The 12,500-nt window shown below is 52.0% G+C and overlaps 1 non-coding gene and 1 pseudogene across 1 annotated transcript; both read left to right on the forward strand.

Annotated features, from left to right (window-relative positions):
* Window positions 1-11,955: 11,955 nt before the first annotated feature.
* On the forward strand, window positions 11,956-12,110 carry LOC124803747. The gene has a single exon (XR_007017245.1). It is a non-coding gene; the product is annotated as a 5.8S ribosomal RNA (ribosomal RNA).
* Window positions 12,111-12,298: 188 nt separating this feature from the next.
* LOC124803872 overlaps window positions 12,299-12,500 on the forward strand; it is a 4,483-nt pseudogene continuing 4,281 nt past the window's right edge.

Here is a 12,500-nt window from a genome sequence, read left to right on the forward strand (position 1 = left end):
ATACAACTGTCCGTATACATGCTGAAAGAGTCTGCCCACAATGGGAACCACACGTCAGCCAGCCACTCTGATCACGCACCACTCTCTGCTTCTAACGGGCGCACATACAATATGTAAGCACCAGCATGGAACAACATCCAGTGCATCCTCTCCGCCACATTACACAATCCACACTATCACAACCAGACCAGGAGGTCCATGCGGAAAATACAATATCCCACCCTTTCGACATCCACCATTGCGCAGATCAGGCACCAACACCCACACATGTCCTATACAACGGTGCACCCAACATCACAATAGTACCTCCTGTCACAGCGCACAAACAATGACATGAGTCAAAGACACAGGTCTGACACAAGCATAGAATTGGAGCGCCGCCTCTAATAAGCCAAAGGTGCATCCTGACGTGACAAATCTGATCATGTCACAAGCATTCACTTACTATAATCACTATCAACGAACCTGCCGCCCCCGCCCCCCCCTACACCTTTCCTTACAACAACGTGTAACCTAACCTAACCTAACCTATGTTGTACCTTAACCTAACCTATGTTGTACCTTAACCTAACCTATGTTGTACCTTAACCTAACCTATGTTGTACCTTAACCTAACCTATGTTGTGCCTTAACCTAACCTATGTTGTGCCTTAACCTAACCTATGTTGTGCCTTAACCTAACCTATGTTGTGCCTTAACCTAACCTATGTTGTGCCTTAACCTAACCTATGTTGTGCCTTAACCTAACCTATGTTGTGCCTTAACCTAACCTATGTTGTGCCTTAACCTAACCTATGTTGTGCCTTAACCTAACCTATGTTGTGCCTTAACCTAACCCATGTTGTGCCTTAACCTAACCCATGTTGTGCCTTAACCTAACCCATGTTGTGCCTTAACCTAACCCATGTTGTGCCTTAACCTAACCCATGTTGTGCCTTAACCTAACCCATGTTGTGCCTTAACCTAACCCATGTTGTGCCTTAACCTAACCCATGTTGTGCCTTAACCTAACCCATGTTGTGCCTTAACCTAACCCATGTTGTGCCTTAACCTAACCCATGTTGTGCCTTAACCTAACCCATGTTGTGCCTTAACCTAACCCATGTTGTGCCTTAACCTAACCCATGTTGTGCCTTAACCTAACCCATGTTGTGCCTTAACCTAACCTATGTTGTGCCTTAACCTAACCTATGTTGTGCCTTAACCTAACCTATGTTGTGCCTTAACCTAACCCATGTTGTGCCTTAACCTAACCCATGTTGTGCCTTAACCTAACCCATGTTGTGCCTTAACCTAACCCATGTTGTGCCTTAACCTAACCCATGTTGTGCCTTAACCTAACCCATGTTGTGCCTTAACCTAACCCATGTTGTGCCTTAACCTAACCCATGTTGTGCCTTAACCTAACCCATGTTGTGCCTTAACCTAACCCATGTTGTGCCTTAACCTAACCCATGTTGTGCCTTAACCTAACCCATGTTGTGCCTTAACCTAACCCATGTTGTGCCTTAACCTAACCCATGTTGTGCCTTAACCTAACCCATGTCGTGCCTTAACCTAACCCACGTCGTGCCTTAACCTAACCCACGTTGTCGCCTAACGTAACCCACGTTGTCGCCTAAACCTGCTCTGTAATTGTTATACGACTCGTTCAATTAGTGTAGTGTTGCCCACCCGCAACCCTCGCAATATAGTTCGCTACTCGCACTCCCCGCTCCCCTGTGTATCGCTTCATGTTAAACACCTTGCAAGTCTTGCTCACTTTCCACATGCTCCTGCTGTACACTGTAATGTGGATGGCAGCAGGACGTACATGCCGCCCCTCCCCACGTCCCCACCTTGCCCCCTGCCTTCGCAAGCTGGTTGGTGAGAACTTTGCATGTTCAATGCCCTCCGCATGCGACGTACTCAGGCTACGTTGTGGTGCGGCCTGTGTCAACTGTCCGCTAATGTCGTACGCGTAAACCACAATCTGTACTGCACATTCGTCCTTATGTACTGAATGATACATCGTGGCACATGTGTGACCGTACAACGACTGCGCCCAAAAACGGCGGACCATACAGTGCAAATATTGTGCACGCAGCTACGTGTCGTCTCCCTATGAGAGCTGGATTGCAGTGTGGTACGCCATAGAGACGTGTGGGAGGAACGGACGCCGTGGATGGCGATCAGCATGAGCTGTCTGTTGATGTATTCGGACCTAGTCGTCTCTCCTCACACACCGTGATGGCATGGTGCACCGCGTTCCATATCTGCGACATGCTACAGAGGCCGGTTGACAGTCGTTCGAGCAATGGACATCGCATACGTACGGGGGCCACCTTCCACGTATTGTCTAGGCGTGCACATTTTGTTGCGTGTATGTGGGCAGACGTAGTGTGGCGTGACACCTGACACAGGCATGCAATAATCGTGGAAGTTGCAAATGGCGATGGACGCCTGCGTTTTCTGGTGAAGTTACGCAAATGAACAAATGGTAACCTGTTGTGGTGCGGTTGTTCTCGCTAGGGGTGAATCGGTGATGGCGACGATAGGTTGAGGTACTAACCGGTTGTTCCAGCGATACCCACCATGCCGACGAAACTGAACGGCATCTGGGTGTGAAGCGATACGCGGCGGTGGCTGGGTGGGACCGTCCCCGGCCGGTGAGGGGGCGCCTCCCGGCGTGCTGGCCGCGCGGTGCGTGGGCGCACGCGCTACAGCCGGCTGGTGGGGGCGGCCAGTGGCAGGCGCGCCGGCCGACGGACGCGGCAGGCGTCGCAGCTGCGCGCCGGCGCACCCTGCGCGCGGCGCCGTGCGGCCAAAGTAGGTCCTCGCGGGCCCGGTGCGAAGCGCGGTGGACATCTTCAGTGTGCTGGTCCGATTGAGGACTGTGTGCGTTGAGGATGCGCTGCCGCCCGGCGCTCGGCGCCGCGACGCCGTCTGCTGCTCGGTCGCCCCAGCGGTTCTCGCTGGTGGTTTGTATCGCAGCTGTGCGGATGTGTTGGCGCGTGCGCTGTGCTGGGAGAGTTCGCTTCGGCACCCAAGTGGGGCTTTTGTCCTTCTGTGGCGCTGGCGTTGGAGCTGCCGGTCACCGTAGGTGGCGCGTGTTGTCTCCCGCCGGCAATGCCACGACAGCACGCTCCCGGGCCTCTGTCGGCAGCGGCAAGCTCAGTTGGGAGCACGGGTGGTCGCACCGAAAGCGTCTACTCGCCTAACTCCGGGCGATTGCGCCTCTCTCGAACCCGACCAAGTACTTGGGACGGCGCTGCGCGCCGCCGGGACCTGAGAGGGTTTCGAGGTGTATTGTGCAGGGGAGCTCAGCCTCCTCCTGTTTGCAGAATGATTGAGCGGACGCTTGCGTGTTCGCGCGGGCCCCCGGGACACACTCCCGGGCGGCCGGCTGCTCAGCTCTAGTTGACGCAGCTCCCTGGTTGATCCTGCCAGTAGTCATATGCTTGTCTCAAAGATTAAGCCATGCATGTCTCAGTACAAGCCGCATTAAGGTGAAACCGCGAATGGCTCATTAAATCAGTTATGGTTCCTTAGATCGTACCCACGTTACTTGGATAACTGTGGTAATTCTAGAGCTAATACATGCAAACAGAGTCCCGAGTCTGGCGTGAGGTCAGTCGCTTGACGGCGCGTTTCGGCGCGGGCCCGCCCGTTGCCGGCGCGCCGTAAGGCACGGAGGCTCGCACTGGGGCGTATCGCTTTCCAGTCGGGCGTGCCGCGGCAGTCCTCACTCGGGGAAGTGAAGCGTCTCTTACAGCCTCTCCTTCCCAAGTAGCTCTTTCCGCCTTCCCGTGGTGCCAGACGTCAAGCTCGGCATTCTGCCTTGCGTCAAAAGGGAGAGCTGCGACCCAACCCGATGCGAAAGCGAAGGGTGCGTGGCACAGGGGGAGCTGTGTCGAGGGACCGAACACCAGTCCCTTTCTGTTCGCAGGGCACAGACCAGCAGGTGCTCTGCATGCCGGCGACCTCGTTTGTCGGCGTGGGATCGCGGCGCGAATCGGCAAGGGTGCTTCGCCGCGCCCCTGGGTAACCGGGGCGTGTTCTGCCAAACCCAGGAGGTGGTGACATCGCCTGGGCTAGGTTAGATGGGCCCAGACCGCCGAACGACTGGGGGACCGACCCACCACCTGAGTAGGAGTGGGTCCTTGGCCTTCAGGTGGAAACTCGGGCTAGTAGGCGGCGAAGGGCGAGGGGTGCATCCGCCTCTCCGGAGTGCGGGGTGCACTTGCCGAGGAGCGTCGAGTGAAATCGTCGACGACGAGGCCTTCGACGGGGACCAGTGCGCTGGGAACGGCGCGCTGAACCCTGCAGCTCAGGAGTGCCCTTGACCTAGGGGCGAGGTCGGTGGGCGAGCTGCAACAGTCCCCCCCCATGCCAGAGGAGCCGGTCCGGGGTAAGAGACGGGCTCCCAATTTCCTTTCACTCGTCGACAACATGGCAGATCAAGAGACGAGTGACTCGAGTGCGCTTTCGAGGGCGAGTATGTCCGCTGTCCCTACCTCACAGGAGGAAGCGGGACACGAAGATGAAAACGTTTATGGAAGACACTGTCGCATCAGTCAAATTCTTGACTCAAGTGTCAAAAACGGAAAGATTAGTCAGGCTGCGGTCCTGGCAATAAAGAATGAGCTTGCTGCCTGGGCCATAGCACATGCTAAGCTAGAAGGGCGGCTTGAAGAATTGGAAAAAGAAAATACCAGACTTCGACAACAACCGATTAAGACATGGGCTGGAGTGGTGGCGCAAACCGCCACGAAGGCCCAGACAACCAAGGAAACGATTGCCAAGGTTTCGAAGAAACCTGACACGGCAGTCTTTCTAAGACCACTACCTGGACAGACCATTAAAAAAGTACAAGAAATTTTCACAACTACCATTGACCCGGCAAGAGATAAAATTAAAGTGAACAAAGTGAAAGCTACCAAGAATGTGGTAATCGTGGATCTTGCCACAGAAGAAGACAGAGACAAGATACTAAATAATAATAAACTAAAGAAGGCAGTCAAATGTGAACCACTCAAAAAGAGAAATCCTTTAGTTATCTTATATGACGTACCTGTAGCCTTGACCGAAAGTGACATATATGAAACCCTTTACAACCAGAATTTTGATGACTGTGAGTGGGAAACGTTCAAGAATGAATTTAAGCTGCGTTTTAAAACCGGGCCTCGGGAACGAGATGTTGTCCATCACGTTGCCGAGGTTTCTGGTAAGATGTGGCGCAAACTAACCGCTATGGGCAAAGTATATATAGGGTTTCACGCAATTAATGTCAGAGACTACCTAGTAGTCCCCCGGTGCCACAATTGCGGTGATCTGGACCATGTCCATAAGCACTGTGAAAAGAAGCCGGCCTGCTCCAGGTGTGGGGCAGAAGACCACACAAGGAAAAACTGCAACAAAAATGTAACTTGCATCCCATGCACAAAAAGAGGAAGAAAACCGTGCAACACCACCGGAAGGAACTGCCCAACGTACAGGATGTTGGAACAAAGACTAATTTCGCGAATTGACTATGGCTGAGGCCACAACTGAACTCAGGAAGCCTAAAAGGAAATCCCCAAGCAAGAGGTTGAGGGACGCTCTGAGAGCAAACAAATTCAAACAATTTCTACAAAAAGTCATGCAACCAAGATCTATGGTTTTAATAATGAAAGATGCATGTGTACAAACAGATCCGTGCGAAGAAGAAGCTCCCTCTCCTCCCTGCTGGGGACCTGGGTCGAACCAAGAACCTTCTCGGCCACAAAGGCATCCTGTACCTGGGAGTTCACTTCCACATAGTAAAGAATCAGAAAATACTGCACAAGTCCAGTTTGATGAAGTGACCAGCACAAATTCATCCCCTGATTCACCAACCCAGAGAGGATTGGGAATAGACCCCCAACGAATATACCCCAACCTGGAGCATGCACTGCAACTCTCCAGACTGGAGGAGCCGGCAATCCTCACCACGGCACTAAGACATGTGGTACGTGTCGGCCATGAATATGGCAGAGATGTCACCTTCCCAGTAATGGAGGCTGTGGATAGAATCCAGCTTAAGACAATGAATCTCCCCACCGACTTCGGAGCCCTGCGAGATCTAGTTAAAAAGGTATTTGAAAGACGTAACGAGAATTTCAACATAGAAGAACTATATTATCAAGCAGTAATAACCAATGGTAGAGTAGCTCATGACTGGTCCAAAAACTGGCCAGAATCACATATTCACACATACTACCCACGTGAACCAAATAAACGTGGGTCAGATAAACGCTCACAACAGTAAACTAGTCTTGCAGGAACTTCGGAGGGTGGTGGAAGAGAAGAGTCTAGATGTACTCTGTCTACAGGAACCGTACTCTCAAGCGGGACGAATCCCATACATGGCTGCTAATTGGCAAATGATACACACCGGAGTAGAACCTAAAGCCGCAATAATAATCACAAACAAATCATTTAGAACCACGGTCCTCGCGCAGTTCTCGAGCGAACACTGCAATGTCGTGGAACTCCAGACAACGAGAGGAGTGATCTACATCTCAAATATTTACTTCCAATATGGGCGAGAAATAGATGAGTTTTTGGAGATACTTACACAGGTTACCACGGCACTGCGGGGACGCAGGATGATAGTGACGGCAGACATAAATGCTAAGTCCCCCCTTTGGTTCAGTGGCACTCACGATGATCGAGGGCTAAAGGCCGAAGAGACGATAATGGCACTGCAACTGGTGGTTGCAAACCAACAAGGGAACCCCCCCACCTATACAGGCGGCGGGGGAGATGGCACAAATATAGATGTGACGTTGGTAACACCAAACCTCGTCACAAAAATCAACAACTGGAAAGTGTGGGACAGAGCAACCACCAGTGACCATAACTTAATTTCTTTCAACATTGGGGAAAGGGAGTGCCACAGGGACATGGGGTGGGAGCTGCAGTTCAACTATAACAAAGCCAACTGGGACCGTCTCGCGGAGGAGTGCAACATCCCGACATTGCTGGAGGGTGATGAAAACGTAGATGAATACGCCGAAGAGCTGGTACAGGCTATCACCAGGGCGGTGCGAGCCGCGGTACCAACCAGGAGGAGAGCCATCGCGGCCACCCCCACACCATGGTCGGCTGAATTAGAACAGATGCGCCAGGCTGTAAGGAGGGCAAGGAGGTACTACCAGCGGAGTGTCGTCTGGAGAGAGAAACAAAGATGGTTACAGATCTACAGAGAGAGCAAAGATCAATTCCAACAGGAGCTCAGGGCAGTCAGACTCAAAAGTTGGGAAAGTTACGTAAAAAGCCAATTGGCTACGGACCCTTGGGGAGTCCCATACAAGTTAGTAAGAGAGAAAATAAGATCACCTATGGTGCTTTCCACAGTCAGGGACGGGGACCGGATGACGGGCACGTGGCAGGAAACTGCCGAGGCCCTCCTCCGGGTCCTGTTGCCTGACGACGTGGAAGAAAATGAGACAGATGAACAGAAAGGAATAAGAAGAGAAGACCAAAGGGACTACAACAATAACATAAGAACTTACCCCTTCTCTGAAGAGGAAGTCGCTGCCCAAATAAAGGCCCTTAAAAAGGGCAAAGCTCCTGGCCCGGACGGCATTACTGCGGAAGTGGTGCAATTCCTTGCCCCCCAGCTTGTAGCTCCTCTCACTAAGTTGTACAACGAGTGCTTACAACTCGGGAAATTCCCAGCAATTTGGAAAAGAGCTAATGTAATAATAATCAAAAAGAGTCCAGACAAAGATCCTACAGAAATCAAGTCTTATAGACCTATCTGCTTGCTAGATGTACTGGGAAAACTTTTTGAGAGGCTACTAGCACACAGACTGACAGCACACCGCATGCTGTGTGGGATGAGCGACAGACAATTCGGTTTTCGGTCTGGGTGCTCTGCGTCTGACGCAATCGCCCTGGCTGCCGAGGTCTGTGGCTCTGCCCCGCACAAGTATGTTGTCGGCATCATGGTAGACATCAGTGGCGCCTTCGACAACCTGTGGTGGCCCTCACTCTTTTCCCGCCTGCGGGAGAAGAACTGTCCAGGGCTACTATACGGCTGTCTGAGGAGCTATTGTGTAGACAGGGAGGTCTTGCTATCGGCCCCTAGCGGCACGGTCAGGAAGATTGTGACCAAAGGATGTCCTCAGGGCTCTGTCCTTGGACCTCTCTTTTGGGACATAAACATGGAGCCTCTACTTGAGGATCTAAAGAACTGCGACGATGTGCTAGAGGTCATAGCATACGCAGATGACCTCCTCTTGCTGGTCGGCGGCCGTAGCCGTGAGGATCTAGAACCGAAAGTGGAGAGAGCCGTAACTGTACTTACTTCGTGGTGCCAAAGGAGTAAAATGACTATTGCACCCAACAAATCAACATACTTGCTTCTCAAAGGCCAATTGGTCAGAAATCCCACAGTTAGAATCAACGGCATGCCAGTTCTTCGGCGCCGTGAGGCCCGATATCTGGGTGTAATCATCGATGAGAGGTGGAGCTTTGCATCACATATTGACACCGTATCCCAAAAGTCACTGGTCCTACTAAACAACCTCATTGGAATAGGTCACAAGCGATTCCACCTGCCACCAAATTTAATAAAACTATATCACAATAGTATTCTGACCGCCATAGTGGGATACGGATCAGGAGTCTGGGCACACAGACTGACGAGGGTCATGCCTGCCGTGGCCGTAAGAAGAGTGCAGCGGAACATGCTTCTACGCTCAGCAGGAGCTTACAGAACTACACCAGGAGGAGCGCTATTAGTACTAATGGGGATCTGTCCATTAGACATAAAAATCAGGGAGCAAGCCGCCTGGTACTGGGTGAAGAAGGAAAACAGGGATAAAATCAGGGAAATACTTGGGGTCTACGCGGGGGATAGGTATGCTATCAAAAAGAGGGGAATTGAACTTTGGCAGACTCAATGGAGTAGTGAGGAAACGGGACGCAGAACTTATGAACTGCTACCAGATATCGAGGAAAGGCTAAAACTCACATTTTTTACACCCACAAGAGGAATGCTGCACTTTCTTACTGGACATGGACCATACCCGACATATCTATGTCGGTTTGGGAAACAGGCTACACCAGCGTGCGCCTGTGGTGCTGTGCAAGGTACCCCAGAACATGTGGTGTACGAGTGCCACCTCTTCGATGATGTGGCCCATGATCTTCGACAACAGCTACCGAACATGGACACGTACCACATATTAAGAAGCGAAAGCACTTTTAACATCTTAAATACTCTCACTGATGTGATATCAAAGAAAGTAATTAAGAACTTTCTTAGGGACAACCACCAGTGAAGGACTAACACTTCCACCGAATTAGACTCGTACACCCTTCCTGTACCGCCAAGTGGGGTTCTGGCCAGCCGTCACACGGCTGGAATCCGCCTTACTTTGGACTAGGAGGGAGGGGGGTACAAAACACCGGATTTGACCGCACACCAATGATGACATGTAGTTAGGTTAGATTAGATGTAGAAGATAGAATAATACCTAGAGTAGACTGCAGCGACACCAACTTAAGGCCAGCCCAGTGCCAGGGGCACGCCCACTGGGATTAGCTCAGTGGGCCGTGGCCAACACCAGTAGGTTTATAGTAGTACTGGCACACCTGTAACGCTGCAGGTAGAATGTAGACCAGATTAAGTAGCTTAGAATCCCATAGCGGTTAGATTAGAGTAAAACAATAGAAGTACCTGTAGTGTAGAAAAAGCTGCATTAATCGTATCATTTGTAAGACCCACTAATGTAGTTAGGTAGTGGGTTATATGAATAATGTAATATGATGTTTTGAATAAAGATTTTTTTTTTTTTTTTTTTTTTTTTTTTTTTTTTTTTTTAAAAAAAAAAAAAAAAAAAAAAAAAAAAAAAAAAAAACAGAGTCCCGACCAGAGATGGAAGGGACGCTTTTATTAGATCAAAACCAATCGGTCGGCTCGTCCGGTCCGTTTGCCTTGGTGACTCTGAATAACTTTGGGCTGATCGCACGGTCCTCGTACCGGCGACGCATCTTTCAAATGTCTGCCTTATCAACTGTCGATGGTAGGTTCTGCGCCTACCATGGTTGTAACGGGTAACGGGGAATCAGGGTTCGATTCCGGAGAGGGAGCCTGAGAAACGGCTACCACATCCAAGGAAGGCAGCAGGCGCGCAAATTACCCACTCCCGGCACGGGGAGGTAGTGACGAAAAATAACGATACGGGACTCATCCGAGGCCCCGTAATCGGAATGAGTACACTTTAAATCCTTTAACGAGTATCTATTGGAGGGCAAGTCTGGTGCCAGCAGCCGCGGTAATTCCAGCTCCAATAGCGTATATTAAAGTTGTTGCGGTTAAAAAGCTCGTAGTTGGATTTGTGTCCCACGCTGTTGGTTCACCGCCCGTCGGTGTTTAACTGGCATGTATCGTGGGACGTCCTGCCGGTGGGGCGAGCCGAAGGCGTGCGACCGCCCCGTGCGTGCTCGTGCGTCCCGAGGCGGACCCCGTTGAAATCCTACCAGGGTGCTCTTTATTGAGTGTCTCGGTGGGCCGGCACGTTTACTTTGAACAAATTAGAGTGCTTAAAGCAGGCAAGCCCGCCTGAATACTGTGTGCATGGAATAATGGAATAGGACCTCGGTTCTATTTTGTTGGTTTTCGGAACCCGAGGTAATGATTAATAGGGACAGGCGGGGGCATTCGTATTGCGACGTTAGAGGTGAAATTCTTGGATCGTCGCAAGACGAACAGAAGCGAAAGCATTTGCCAAGTATGTTTTCATTAATCAAGAACGAAAGTTAGAGGTTCGAAGGCGATCAGATACCGCCCTAGTTCTAACCATAAACGATGCCAGCCAGCGATCCGCCGCAGTTCCTCCGATGACTCGGCGGGCAGCCTCCGGGAAACCAAAGCTTTTGGGTTCCGGGGGAAGTATGGTTGCAAAGCTGAAACTTAAAGGAATTGACGGAAGGGCACCACCAGGAGTGGAGCCTGCGGCTTAATTTGACTCAACACGGGAAACCTCACCAGGCCCGGACACCGGAAGGATTGACAGATTGATAGCTCTTTCTTGATTCGGTGGGTGGTGGTGCATGGCCGTTCTTAGTTGGTGGAGCGATTTGTCTGGTTAATTCCGATAACGAACGAGACTCTAGCCTGCTAACTAGTCGCGTGACATCCTTCGTGCTGTCAGCGATTACTTTTCTTCTTAGAGGGACAGGCGGCTTCTAGCCGCACGAGATTGAGCAATAACAGGTCTGTGATGCCCTTAGATGTTCTGGGCCGCACGCGCGCTACACTGAAGGAATCAGCGTGTCTTCCTAGGCCGAAAGGTCGGGGTAACCCGCTGAACCTCCTTCGTGCTAGGGATTGGGGCTTGCAATTGTTCCCCATGAACGAGGAATTCCCAGTAAGCGCGAGTCATAAGCTCGCGTTGATTACGTCCCTGCCCTTTGTACACACCGCCCGTCGCTACTACCGATTGAATGATTTAGTGAGGTCTTCGGACTGGTACGCGGCATTGACTCTGTCGTTGCCGATGCTACCGGAAAGATGACCAAACTTGATCATTTAGAGGAAGTAAAAGTCGTAACAAGGTTTCCGTAGGTGAACCTGCGGAAGGATCATTACCGACTAGACTGCATGTCTTTCGATGTGCGTGTCGTGTCGCGCAACACGCTACCTGTACGGCTCGCCGTAGCCGTGCGCCGCGTGCGGAACCACGCGTGCCTCTCAAAACTAGCGGCAATGTTGTGTGGTACGAGCGCTGAAGCGCTGGAGCGGCTGGCCTGCGGCACCTGGCGCCTGGCGCCGGTTTTGAATGACTTTCGCCCGAGTGCCTGTCCGCTCCGGTGTGGAGCCGTACGACGCCCGTCGGCCGTGAGGCCGTTGGACACAGAACGCTGGAACAGGGGCCGCCACACGCCTCACTCCCGCCTATGCGACCGTCTCGAAAGAGACGGCGGAAACTGAGAAAAGATCACCCAGGACGGTGGATCACTCGGCTCGTGGGTCGATGAAGAACGCAGCAAATTGCGCGTCGACATGTGAACTGCAGGACACATGAACATCGACGTTTCGAACGCACATTGCGGTCCATGGATTCCGTTCCCGGGCCACGTCTGGCTGAGGGTCGGCTACGTATACTGAAGCGCGCGGCGTTTGCCCCGCTTCGCAGACCTGGGAGTGTCGCGGCCGCCTGTGGGGCCGGCCGCGTCTCCTCAAACGTGCGATGCGCGCCCGTCGCCTGGCGGTTCGCATACCGGTACTTTCTCGGTAGCGTGCACAGCCGGCTGGCGGTGTGGCGTGCGACACCTCGTACAACGACCTCAGAGCAGGCGAGACTACCCGCTGAATTTAAGCATATTACTAAGCGGAGGAAAAGAAACTAACAAGGATTCCCCCAGTAGCGGCGAGCGAACAGGGAAGAGTCCAGCACCGAACCCCGCAGGCTGCCGCCTGTCGTGGCATGTGGTGTTTGGGAGGGTCCACTACCCCGACGCCTCGCGCCGAGCCCAAGTCCAAC

Source organism: Schistocerca piceifrons, chromosome 6, assembly GCF_021461385.2.
Source record: "Schistocerca piceifrons isolate TAMUIC-IGC-003096 chromosome 6, iqSchPice1.1, whole genome shotgun sequence".
NCBI lineage: Eukaryota > Metazoa > Arthropoda > Insecta > Orthoptera > Acrididae > Schistocerca > Schistocerca piceifrons.